General features: G+C 34.1%; 1 long non-coding RNA gene across 9 annotated transcripts in view; it reads right to left on the bottom strand.

Annotated features, from left to right (window-relative positions):
* Nucleotides 1–13,896, bottom strand: part of LOC132668825 (uncharacterized) — a 30,987-nt gene that overhangs the window by 3,193 nt on the left and 13,898 nt on the right. For 3 of the 9 annotated variants that reach the window (XR_013556380.2, XR_013556384.2, XR_013556383.2), the window contains exons 2-4: nt 10,458–10,590; nt 8,458–8,575; nt 235–318 (exon numbers count right to left, since the gene is read on the bottom strand). This is a non-coding gene — a long non-coding RNA (uncharacterized LOC132668825). Of the gene's footprint in view, nt 1–234; nt 7,811–8,006; nt 8,137–8,457; nt 8,576–9,832; nt 10,016–10,457; nt 10,591–13,896 lie in introns of all 9 variants that reach the window. The other 6 variants (XR_013556385.2, XR_013556381.2, XR_013556386.2 and 3 more) reach the window with 6 other exon arrangements.

Raw genomic sequence — 13,896 nt, 5'->3', positions numbered from 1 at the left:
TTGTGGGTATAGTGCTATACAGACTGGAAAGAGTGGATATTGCTAAGTTCTTGTGTGTCAGATGCACAACCTTCAAACATGCATTGCTCTCCCTTCCACCTGACATTGAATAGACCCAAAAAATGGCTGGCTAGTAATTATTTTATCAAGGTAAAATATTCTTTTTCTATTAAGGGCTAAATGTTATCAAACATTTATATATATATCTCAATAAAAACATGGTTTTTCTATTACCATCTCATGAAGTCCAAGAGAAGCTCCCACAGTTCCATTGGCAAAAGAAAATTGTTTCTAGCTTATCAATTTTCACAAGACCATCTTTAGAAGAAAATATGTATGTCAATAACATGTAAATATTTGGAAGGATTGGATTAAACTAAATATCTCTTTTATAATAACAGTCTAATATTTACTCCAAAGCAATAATCTCGTGAAAGGATACATTCCTGTGCAAGAATCATAAATGTTCTAACCACTCTTCATCTAAAAGAATTCATAAATACAATATTTTTATCTATGATTGTGAAGAAAGCTCATACTGTAAATCATCAGTTTTAAACAACTTCAATAAAACAATAAAGTATAGGTGTTATAAAATGAAGAGCACACTTCATTAATATATTCAGAGTATCCTCAAAAATGCACAGAACAATGGCTTACATTTGATTTTCTGATCTCAAATTTGCTGATTACTCAGTAAAAAATAAAGAATTGTGTGTATCCTAAAGCAATGTCCTAACAATGTCTTTCTGAAGTCATCTGCAGAACACCATATCTCAACTTTAATCAAATGTATTTAGGTTTCTTTTTCATCATGTCAACCATTAAAATATCTTGAAATACTAGCTTTATGTAAAGGTATAAAATTTTAAAATTTACATTAAAGAAAAAAGTAGGCAAAAAACATAATTGTTAAAACATGCTTTTGTCTTCAGAATATAAACATGCTGATGTAATATCGTCTTATTTCATTTCCTGTTTCCTGACAAGTTTAGAAACATTTATCATAATGTAGCAGCTTATATTTCTATTTTCAAACATATTTTTCCCAAAATAATCTTACCTAAATTTTCAATTACAGATATTTTAAAGATGCTATTTTTATAAGATCTACATATTTCATCATACATTGGCATACATGTTAGTAGCTCTAGATAATTTGTTTCCAATAGAACTTTGGCTCCTGCTGAACGTTTATAAATCCTGGGGCCAGAGTAATAGTATATCACTGTGCATACATAATTCTCTCGTTTAAGAGTAAATTTGGTCCTGAAAATTGCTGTTGGAAAATACATGAATATGGACGTTAGACTTTTCTTAAAGTCCTAATGGAAGACAAGTAGACTTTCCCTTCAAAGGAACCATAGAGACACAGTTCTTCAAAAAGTATTAAGATCTAAGTTAGGATAATGTATCATGGAAGAGAAAGATATTAGGTGAGTCTAAATGGGAAAAGAAACACAATCTTCTAAAATTAGAAGATTAAATTTGTCTAAATCTAAAATTAAATTTGTTTCTGCAAAGCCTGTTACTACTGAGGAAATCTTGGCAAAGTATAGCGACTGCTCTGGCTTCTATTACACTTGATTGTTACACAGTTAGATGACAGAAATATATTAATTTCTTTAGACTTGTATGACAGTGTGTCTCAACCTTTTTTTATTATCACGTGATTGGATATCCTTTTTAGACATTTTCCCCTAGTTTTCAATCCTCCCCCCCCACCAATTTTAATACCACAAATATTCTGTATATCTGCTTATGTGTGTATGTGAATGGTGACTGTTTGGAGGGCCATAAACCACTATAATATTTAAGATTTCTTTTGTTCCCAAGAATTACTTTTCACCTCAGAAGTATGACATCAACTATGTTGAGAATCATGGTGTATAGTAATTGGAGAAAAATAACTAAACAGGTAGGGAGCATATAGAGTCTTCCAGCTTATCATGAAATGTGTTTGGGGTAGTTTCCCATTCTCTTCTGATGCTCATACTCAACAGGACACACTACTGAGGGCTCAGAGATGTTCTCTCAATCACATATCTCACTTTGGTCCAATATAATCTTTATGCCCAAAAAAGGAACTATGCCTTTATGCTTTGGGCTAAGCACATAAATGTCAAAAATTCTAGAATACACAGGAATGAAAATCATGGAGGACTCACCATATTATTAATGTATACATGTGATGTGATTACAAAAGTTCTCATAAAATAGATTAAATTATTGACTAGTTAAATATTGGCTAAAAACATAGATAAATATGAATGAGTGATATTATATTGTCAAGGGAACTTCTGGAAGATTTGCAGAGATAACCATTGTTGACGATGGAAATCTAAGTATCAGTGTTTAGTTGCTGAGTCTTAAGTGCAACTAAAACCTTGGATTCTTCCATATCCATCTCCCCTCAAGAAAACATGAGACAAATAACATTTCTAATGGAGTCCACAGTCAGTAGTGATGCCCCTCCTTCATTCCTAACTCTAGTTATTTATGTCTTCTCACTTTGTTTCTTGTTCAGTTTAACTAAAGCTTGTCAGTTTCATTAATCTTCGCAGAAATCCAATTTTTGGTCTCATGGGTTTTCTTCCTAGTAATTCTGGGTTTTGTTTTTATTTCATTGATTTTTGCTCAAATATTTATTATTTACTTCCTTTCACTTGATTTTCTAGTTTAGTCTTTTTCTTATTTTTTAAAGCGGAAGTTTAGGTTATTTATTTGATGTATTTATATTTACTCTTTTCTGATAGTCATTTAAAACTATAAATTTTCTAGGGCACCTGGGTGGCTCATTTGGTTAAGCCACCAACTTGATTTTGGCTCAGGTCATGATCTCACATTTTGTGAATTTGAGCCCTGAATCAGTCTCTGCACCAGGCTCTGCACTGATGGCACAAAGCTTGCTTCAAATTATCTTTCTCTTCCTCTCTCTTCCCCTCACTTGCTCGTGCTGTCTCTCTCAAAATAAATAAACTTAAAACAAATTTTTAATGTTTATTTTTGACAGAGAGAGAGGCACAGAGTGTGAGCAGGGGAGGGTTATTTTTGACAGAGAGACAGGGAGACACATAATCCAAAACAGGCTCCAGGCTCTGAGATGTCAGCACAGAGCCCAACGTGGGGCTCGAACTCATGAACCATGAGATCATGACCTGAGCCAAAGTCCGAAACCCAACTGACTGAACCACCCAGGCACCCCTTAAAATTTTTTTTAAAACTATAATTTTCTTCTAAGCATCTCTTTTTATGTATCCCATTCAATTCTAAATGTTTTCTAGTTTTTTTTTTCATGATTTTATCTTTGACCAATTGGTTCTTTGAAGTATGTTAATTTTCAAATATTTGGTGATTTCCCAGATTTATTTGTTTTGATTTCTAATTTAATTCCCCTATGGCTATAGACCATACTTTACATGATTTTAATATTTTTAAATTTATTGAGTCTAGTTGTATGATGTAGCATATGGTCTATGCTGGAGAATACTCCAGATGTTTTTGAAAATAGTTTGTTTTCTGCTGTTGCTGAGTGTGTGTGTGTGTGTGTGTGTGTATCAGATCAAATTTATTGGTTATGCTATAACCACACTGATTCTCTAATTGGTCTGTCAATTATTAAGAAGAAGGTACTAAAGTGTCCAGTTATTATTACTGAACTATCTACTTATCCCTTCAACCATGTCTGTTTTTCCTTTGTTATTTGAGGCACTGTGGTTAGCTGATTATGTTTTATATCTATCATCTATCTATCTATCTATCTACCTATCATCTACCAATCTATCATCTATCTGATTAATTAAACCATCCATCACTATATAATATTCTTTTTCATTTCTAATACTATATAATATTCTTTTTCATTTCTAATAATAGTTTACATTAAAGTCTGTTTTCTCTGATGTCAGAATAGCCATTCCAGTTCCTTTTTGGATATTCCTTGAGTAATACAGTTTTATCCATCATTTTAGTTTCAAACTGTTTTTGTGTTTCATTCTAAATTGTATCTTTCATAAATAATATATAGCTATTTAATTTTTGATGGAATCTTTCAGTTTCTGTCTTTTAAATTTAATATAATAGTCATAGGGTGGGATTTATGTTTGCCATTTTTCTTTTTTTGATATGTCTTACATCTTTTTGGTTCCTATGTTCATTCTTAGCTGCTTTCTTTTGTTTTAAGTTTTTTCCTATTACACTGTTTAAATTCTTTGTACTTCTTTTAATATTTTTGAGTTATTATTGAGGACTCATCCTACTCTTTATAAAGTATATTTCAAATTATCATAATTTCAGGTTAACACTAACTTCGTTATATAGCCTTTATATGTCTTGAACTCAGTTTCAGAAAAGTGCTTCTGTCACTCATGTTTTCCATATATTCCAACAGATAAATTATTGATGCTATCATTTATCTAGGCATGTTTATAACCATGACTATGAGCATGAAATAGGTGACAGAAACTAAACACTAAGGATTCTGACATCACTGGACACTGTGATCATGTTTTGAAGTCAGAGAGACCAGCAAACACAATCAATAGCTGGCTAGCATAGACAGAATCTCACTGTCATTTGGATTATTATAGTTCCTTAAAAGAATATCAGTATTATTGGGACAAAATGCATACCTACTGCTTAATTTTCATATATTTGTTATCACATAACATAGAAAAGAAAGGCAAAAATCCATAATCTCTTTTAATTTTGACCATCTAACAGCCCTCAAGGAATCAATAATCACTGAGAAAATTATGCAGCTCAGACAAATGTGTAAATGGCTCATGTGTAGGCACAACCATTTCTCAAATTTTCAGAACTACCATGAGAGTGCATCATTGCATTTCTTCTCAGATAAGAGAGCTGGTAAAAGTGACAAAATCAACTGTTCTTTGGTGAGATTGCAAGAATTCCATGAAATTACTATCTTAACTTCCAACCTACAAACCACAAGGACAATCAGAGGAGCTGAAAAAGAAAAAAAAACTTTTATATTCAGTGTTTATTGATAAGAGGTTATATGTAATTACATACATTCATTGACTATGACAAGAAAAAAGTATACTTGTTCCATGGAATAGAATAGTATACAAAGTTATTTGTTCTAAGACCTAGTCAAAGTTTCTCCAAAGAATTCTAAGCATCATTCATCAAAACTAGGATCTCCCTTTAAACAGAAATGAACAGACCAAAGTAATATGAATATTAACAATTAAAATTCTAAGAACTTGAAATGCAATAATTTCACCATTAAAAATATTTAATGCAGGGGCACCTGGGTGGCTCAGTTGGCTAAGCATCCAACTTCAGCTCAGGTCATAATCTCACGGTTCATGAGTTTAAGCCCCGTGTCAGGCTCTATGCTAACAGCTAGGAGCCTGGATCCTGCTTCAGATTCTGTGTCTCCCTCTCTTTCTGCCCCATTCCCTGTTTCCACTCTGTCTTTCTCTCACTCTTTCAAAAATAAATAAACATTAAAAAAATTTTAAAAATATTTAATGCAGTATGTACTTGACTCCATCACTGAAATGTCTAGAAAAATTCTCTTTGGGTGACAAGAAATCAAACACTATGAATTCTTGTGACTGGATTAACAAGCAAATTAAGATACTCTCTGAGACATTCTCATACATAGAAACTATTGTTCAGCTTCCATTATGTTTCCTTTATCTAAAAAAATAATTGTTAACTAATGACTTAATATCTTTTGAATTGACTATCTAATTTACCTCAATGGACTATGCCTTACAAGATTGCAGCATATAAAGAAATCAGGTGAATGGCTTCAGGGTAGACAAAAACATAACTCATTGGTCTCAGTACTCATGTGCTGGTCCCCCAGTGTCTGATTATCATGAGTCTATGGTTGCTGCCAGCCAAGCATTCACAGAGTACCATGTCATTCCTAAATTAGATATGTATAGATCTCTGTACAATTCAATCAGCTTAGGTTTCAAATACCACAGACCTGGCTTGTACTACTACCTGACAAATATATGTATTTGCCTTACAGGATCCTTCAGCAGACTTCAACTCACAGAAGTGATTTTGTCACTCATTTTGTTCAGATTCCACATTTATAAAAGGGACGTTGATCCTAAGATATGTGGTAGACACTGAGTACTCCAGATTCCGTCTCCCTGGGACACAACTATACCATTTAATCATGGAGACTGGTCATCACAGTCAATGACTCAATCTCACAACTGATTAGTACAGAGTTTTACTGTCATATGAATGTTAGAATGTCCTAAGAGGAATTCCAGTATTTTCAGGACAAAATACTAATGTTAGAATTCCTGTTGGAATTCTTTCAAGAAAAGGGAATAAACTCATATGACACCCAGCTAGTGTTCTTGTCAACCTGTGGAAACAGAGTAAAAATATGGAAAGATGTGTATACACATCCTTTTGTCAAACATTCATAACACAGAAAGGATTATAATACACCTTCATATCAAAAGAACTCATGTTATTTAACTAGGATGTTTCTGTTGTTATTCAAAAAGAGAAGTCATAAAAATCTTGGAAATAAAAGAGACAAAATATTGGATGGCTCACTGATAATTAAGAAGTCACATTGGATTAACAGCTACTTCACAAAACCAATTATCTACTTAATTACAGATAAGTATTTTACTTAAAAAGCCATAAAAGTATTTATTTAAAATTGATTATAACCCTTGGAGTGCATTGGTTTGTTCCATTCCAGAGAAAAGGAACAGATAAAAATGACAAAATCAGCACTTCTTTGCTACAATAGTGAGTATTCTATGACATTCATAAAATTATTCCATTCTACAAAAGCACAGAGGAAATTTAAAAAGTTGTGAAATAACCTTTCCAGTTGAATGGTTACTGATGAGAGGTAGTTAAGGAATTAACCATATATTCCCTTGACTACATAACTAGAAAAATTATGCTTTTACTCAGAAAAAGGTGGTAGAGAAAGTCAAATTTCTAATACATCGGTCTCAAGGTATTAGACCCAGAGCACCCCCAGCATTACTCACTACAATTATAACTTATCTTTATGCATATAAACCCATTGATGGAATATAAACATTAGCCAATTATATCAACATAAAACTTCAATAATTAGAAATTTAATAATTTAATGTTAAAACGTTTAATGAAATACCTAGTTTAATCCATCATGAAATATCTAGAAAATTTCTTCCTGAGTGACAAGAAAAAGAAAAAAAAAGTTCTAATCCCTGCAACTGGGCTAGCAGGCAAATTAAAACATATAAGATCATCCAATAAATATAATCTATTCTTCGATTTTCCCATAATTATTCTATTTAAGAGATAAATGAGTAGAAAAAATGAATAATTTCTAATTGACTATCTAATAAGACCTAAACATGTTGATTCTCACAAATGACTATGACTAAAGAAATGGTGTAAATAGCTCATGTGTAGGCACAACTATTTCTCACAGTGTTCACTACTCATGTGCTGGTTCTCCACAGTCTGTTTACTGTGGGCTTATGAAGGCTACCAGTCAAGCACTCAGAGTTGCCATGTCATTCCATAATGGTTATTTATTGCCTCTGTACAATTCATTTCCTCTAGCATTCATCAGCATGCTAGTTTTCCAATGCTATAGTCTTTTTTATTTGGTACTATGTCCTGACCAAATTGAATTCTCCTCCACATTTTTTTTTTTTTTTGTCTAGCATTATGGTCCCTGTGCTGGACCTCAGCTCACAGAAGTGATTTTGTCATTCATTTTCTTCCGATGTCAACAAGACCCATTTTTGAAGTCATCACTGATCCAAGCACATTTGCAAAAGGAATTTTGATCCTGATATAAAAAGGCAGACATTAAGAAATTAGGATTGTCTCACTAGGACACACTGAATCATACTATTCAATTATGGAGACTAGCCACTACTGTCAAGGACCCAGCCTCATGACTAACTAACTTAGCCAAATTCTTATCATTAGAGTGTTATAATTCACTGGGAGGAATGCCAGTATCATTGGGGAAAAATGCTTACCAGCAAGAAAATTCCCACTGACGCTTGAGGATGGGAGGAAGAAATTTTCCTAACTCCTTCTTTCATTTCATGTCTCAAGGGGAAGAAATAAAAGATTTTATATGAAACTGAGTTCTTAGTCCATGTTGATCTGCTAGCATAGAATAAAATTAGGGAAAAATGAGAAGCATACATATCCATCTGTATCATGTACAACACAAGAGGTTTACTATACATAAGTATATAGTAATACTATCTTTCAAGTAAGATCTTCTGATATTATTTAATAGAAGAAGCATACAAATTTTGGGGGTGGGGGGAAGTACACAGAATCCTCAGATGACTAAGGTTATAAAGGCCTCACATTGTTTGTATTAACAGATTCTCAAAATCATTTGTAATTTTGTTTGCTAAAGATAAATCATAGAATGTAAATAATAAATAATAAATTTTATTAAACATGCAATGTTACCTCTGGAGTGCACTGTTCTGATTATTCCCATAGAAGTGAGCTGGTAACAAGTAACAAAATCAGTAGTTCATTGGAGCAGTAATAGGAATTCCATCCAATTCCAGTATTACTTCTAAATCTATAAAAAATATAAAGGGAAATTAGAAACTTTGACAAACAAAACCACCATAATTGGAAATTTATTAATAACAAATTATAAAAAATAAACTATAGTCATGTGACTATCTATGTAACAACAAAATTTATGCTCAGTCCTTGAAACAGGGAAGCATTGAAGGTCATAAGACCTTGGTCTCAAAGTTTCCCCAAATGGCCTCCATCAGCATCAGGCATTAAAACTAGGATGTCCCCCCATCTTGCACTGTTGGTAGGAATGCAAACTGGTGCAGCCACTCTGGAAAACAGTGTGGAGGTTCCTCAAAAAATTAAAAATAGACCTACTCTATGACCCAGCAATAGCACTGCTAGGAATTTACCCAAGGGATACAGGAGTACTGATGCATAGGGGCACTTGTACCCCAATGTTTATAGCAGCACTCTCAACAATAGCCAAATTGTGGAAAGAGCCTAAATGTCCATCAACTGATGAATGGATAAAGAAATTGTGGTTTATATACACAATGGAGTACTACGTGGCAATGAGAAAGAATGAAATATGGCCCTTTGTAGCAACCTGGATGGAACTGGAGAGTGTGATGCTAAGTGAAATAAGCCATACAGAGAAAGACAGATACCATATGTTTTCACTATTATGTGGATCCTGAGAAACTTAACAGAAAACCATGGGGGAGGGGAAGGAAAAAAAGAAAAAAGAGGTTAGAGTGGGAGAGAGAGCCAAAGCATAAGAGACTCTTAAAAACTGAGAACTGAGGGTTGATGGGGGGGGGGGGGGTGGGAGGGAGGGTAGTGTAGGTGATGGGTATTGAAGAGGGCATCTTTTGGGATGAGCACTGGGTGTTGCATGGAAACTAATTTGACAATAAATTTCATATAATAATAAAAAAAGAGACCAAAAAACCCCCAAAAAACCCAAAAATAAATAAATAATAAAACGATGTTCCCTTCAATGCTAACTATGAAGCTTACTAACAAAATATGAATATTAGGCAGTAAAATGTACCTAAAACACCAAGAATTAAAAATGTAATCATTTTATAATTAAAAATGTTTAGTGCAGCATCTACTTAAGTCCACAGCCCAAATGTCTATTAGGGTGACAGAGGGAAAAATGTGTTGCAATTCTTGTGATTTCATCAGCAAGGAGATTAAAACATGCTTTAAGAAGTTTTGACAAATATAAACTACTCTTCAATTTACACATTTCTTCTACTTAAAACATAAATCAGTAAACACTCATATCCTTTACGTTAATTACCTAGTTGATGTCAATCAACTGCTCCTCACTCTGAAGATTTTGGCATGTAAGAAAAATGTGTGAATGGCTCAAGGGTAGGCATAACCACTGGTCTCTCTCCTCACATGCTGGTTTTCCAGGGTCTGGTTACTATGAATATATGGATACTGCCAGCCAAGCACTCAAAGAGTTGTCATGTTATTCCTAAATCAGAAATTGATAGATCTCTGTATAGTTCATTATCCTTAATATATGCAATCAGGATAGAATTCAATTACTATAGGCCTATTAGTAACACCAGCTGACCAAACTGAACCCCCTCCACATTTTGGCCTAGTATGGTGTCTTGTGCTGGACTTCAGTTCACAGAAGTGACTTTCTCACTCATTTTGTTCAGATTCCAATGAGAATCATTGTTCCAGGCATACTTAAAAAAAATCTTGATCCTGACATATATGACAGACGTTGAGTACCCCAGATTATTTCACCCCGAAACACACTAAACCATAGTATTTAATCATGGAGACCAGTCATCACAGTTAATGATCTGGCTTCATGGCTGACAAGCACAGGCAGTGTCATAACGTAATAGGAGTGCTACAGTGTATTGAGAGAAGTGTCAATATCTTCAGGACAAAATGCTTACTGGTGGTAGAATTCCTACTGGTTCTTGAGGATGAGATGGCAGAATTATTCCCAATACTTTGTTCCTTGTCACATCTCAAGAGGAAGGAGATACTTTTTATTCATATGAAACCAAGGTTTTGGTTCACATTAACCTGTGGAAATAGAGTAAAAATACAGAAATATTAGAAGTATACATGTCCATTTGTCAACCGTGGAAAAGACTGGATGGTTCATCATGTACCTGCACGTAAAATATACTAATTGATTACTCTACTAGGATTTTTCTGATATTATTAGAAATGAGACAGAAGCCTCAGATGACTCAGCAAATTATTAAACCTCACATTTGTTGTATTCATAGAGTTTTTGCAAAACCAATTACATTATTGATTAGTTAAAAAGTGTTTTTAAAGGAGTGCACTTGCTGCAATGAGCACGGGGTGTTGTGTAGAAGTGTTGAATCACTATATTGTACACCTGAAACTAATATTACACCATATGTTAGCTAACCTAGATTTAAATCAAAAGTTAAAAATAAAAATGATTCATGAAAAATAAATTTATTAAAAATTGCAATGTTAAGCCTGGAAATCAGTGTTCTGAACATTTCCAGAAGAGGAAATTTGTACAAGTAACAACATCAGCAATTCAAATGGTGTGGCAGGAACAATTTCAAGCAATTCCAATGTAATTTCCAACCTATTATGCTTGGAGTAAATTATGGAAGTTGAAAATAAAAACTTTCTAATTGAAAGTTTACTATTAACAGGTTACAAGGAATTAACCATAGATATGCACGTGACAACCTACATGGCAAGAAAATTATAGTCACTCCTGAAGCAGAAGTCATCTTTTATTTAGAAGATACTGAGGTCAATGTTTCCCCAATTATTCCCCTTAGGATCATTCATTATAACTATAATCCATCTTTATTTTTTAAATTTAAATTCAGGTTAGTTAACATATAATGTAGTATTGGTTTCAGGAGTAGAATTCAGTGATTCATCACTTGCATATAATACCCAGTGCTTATCCCAAGTGCCTTTCTTAATGCTCATCATCCATTTAGCCCATTCCACCACCCAACCCCCTCCAGCAACCCTACATTTGTTCTCTGTATTCAAGGGTTTCTTATGGTTTGTCTCCCTCTCTGTTTTTATCTTATTTTTTCTTCTTTTCCCCATGTTCATCTGTTGTGTTTCTTAATTTCCACATATGAGTGAAATCATATATTTACCTCTGACTGACTTATTTCACTTAGCATAATACACCCTAGTTCCATCCATGATGTTTCATATGGCAAGATTTCATTCTTTTTGATCACTGAGCAATATTCTATCACACACACACACACACACCTTTATATGTTCATAAGTCTATGGATATTTGAGCTCTTTCCATAATTCGGCTATCGTGGACAGAGTTGCTATAAACATTGGGGTGTATGGGTCCCTTCAAATCAGCATTTTTGTATCCTTGGCATAAATATGTAGTAGTGCAATTGCTAGTTTGTAGGGTAGTTCTATTTTTTGAATGTTTTAAAATTTATTTTGAGAGGGGGGAGGAGCAGAGAGAGAGGGAAATAGAGAATTCCAAGCAGGCTCCATGTTGTCTGTATAGATCCTGATACAGGGCTTGATATTATGAACTGTGGGATGATGACCTGAGCCGAAACCAAGAGTCCTGAGCCACCCAGGTGCTCTGGGGTAGTTCTATTTTTAATTTTTTAAAGAACCTCCAGACTATTTTCCAGAGTGGCTGGGCCAGTTTGCATTCTCACCAACACTGCGAAAGTTTTCCCTTTTCTCTGACTCCTCGCTATCATCTGCTATTTCCCAAGTTGTTTGTTTTAGCCATTCTGACAGGTGTGAGGTGCTATCTCGTTTTGGTTTTGATTTGTATTTCCTTGATGATAAGTGATGTTGAGCACCTTTCCACGTGTCTGTTAGACATCTGGGTGTCTTCTTTGGAAAAGTGTCTATTCATGTCTTTTGCCCATTTCTTCACTGGGGAGGCTGATGAGTGTGATAAGCTCTTTACAGATTTTGGATACTAACCATTTATCTGATAGGTCATTTGCAAATATCTTCTCCCATTCCATCACTTGGCTTTTAGTTTTGTTTACTGCTTTGTTGTGCAGAAGCTTTTATCTTTATGAGGTCCCATTGTTGGTTTTGTTTTCCTTGCCTCTGAAGATATGGCTAGTAAGATGTTGCTGTGGCTGAGGTCAAAGAGGTTTCTGCCAGTTTTCTCCTCTAGGATTTTGATGGTTTCCTATCTTACATTTAGGTCTTTCATCCATTTTGAGCTCATTTTTGTGTATGTGTAAGAAAGTGGTCCAGTTTCTTCTGCATGTATCTGCCCAGTTTTCCCAGAACCATTTGTTGAAGAGACTTTTTTCCACTGGATATTCTTTCCTGCTTTGTTGAAGTTGGCCATACATTTGTGAGTCCATTTGTAGGTTCTCTATTCTGTTTCTTTGATCTATATGTCTGTTTTTGTTCCAGTACCATACTGTCCTGATGATTACAGCTTATGGTTTGCCTCCAGAATTGTGATGCCTCCAGCTTTGGTTTTCTTTTTCAACGTTACTTTGGCTCTTTGGGGTCCTTTCTGGTTCCACACAAATTTTAGAATTGTTTGTTCCAGCTGTGAAGAATGCTGATGTTATTTTAACAGGTATTGCATTAAATGTGTAGATTGCTTTGGGTAGTATAGATATTTTAACAATATTTGTTCTTCCCATTCCTGAGCAAAGAATGTGTTTCCATTTCTTTGTGACTTCTTCAATCCTTTCATAAGCTTTCTATAGTTTTCAGCATATATATCCTTTACCTCTTTGTTTGGTTTATTCCTAGATATTTTATGGCTTTTGGTGCAATTGTAAATGGGATCAATTTCTTGATTGCTCTTTATGCGGCTTCATTATTGGTGTGTAGAAATGCAATGGATTTCTGTATGTGGATTTATATCCTGTGACTTCATTGAATTTGTGTATCAGTTCTAGCAGTTTTTTGGAGTCTTTTGGGTCTTCCACATAGAATGTCATGTCAACTACGAAGAGTGAAAGTTTGACTTCTTCTTTGCCAATTTGGAAGCCTTTTATTTCTTTTTGTTGTCTGATTGATGAGACTAGGACTTCCAGTACTATCTTGAACCACAGTGGTGAGAGTGGACATCCCTATTGTGTTCTTGACCTTAGGGGAAAAGCTCTCAGTTTTTTCCCTTTGAGGATGATATTAGCTGTGGATCTATAATCCACCTTTAAATACATATAAAATTGGCTGGGGAAATATTAGCAAATTAAATCTACCTTGAATACCAAGAACTGGAAATTAATTATTTCATGATTTTAAAATGTTTTATGTAGCATCTACCTGAATCCTTTACTCTAATGTCTAGAAAATTGCCTCCTGGCTGATAGCAAAAAACAACTATTCCACTTCCTGTGACTGCAA

Source organism: Panthera onca, chromosome B3 (genome assembly GCF_046562875.1).
Source record: "Panthera onca isolate mPanOnc1 chromosome B3, mPanOnc1 haplotype 2, whole genome shotgun sequence".
NCBI lineage: Eukaryota > Metazoa > Chordata > Mammalia > Carnivora > Felidae > Panthera > Panthera onca.
This window is presented reverse-complemented; position numbering and strand designations above follow the sequence as displayed.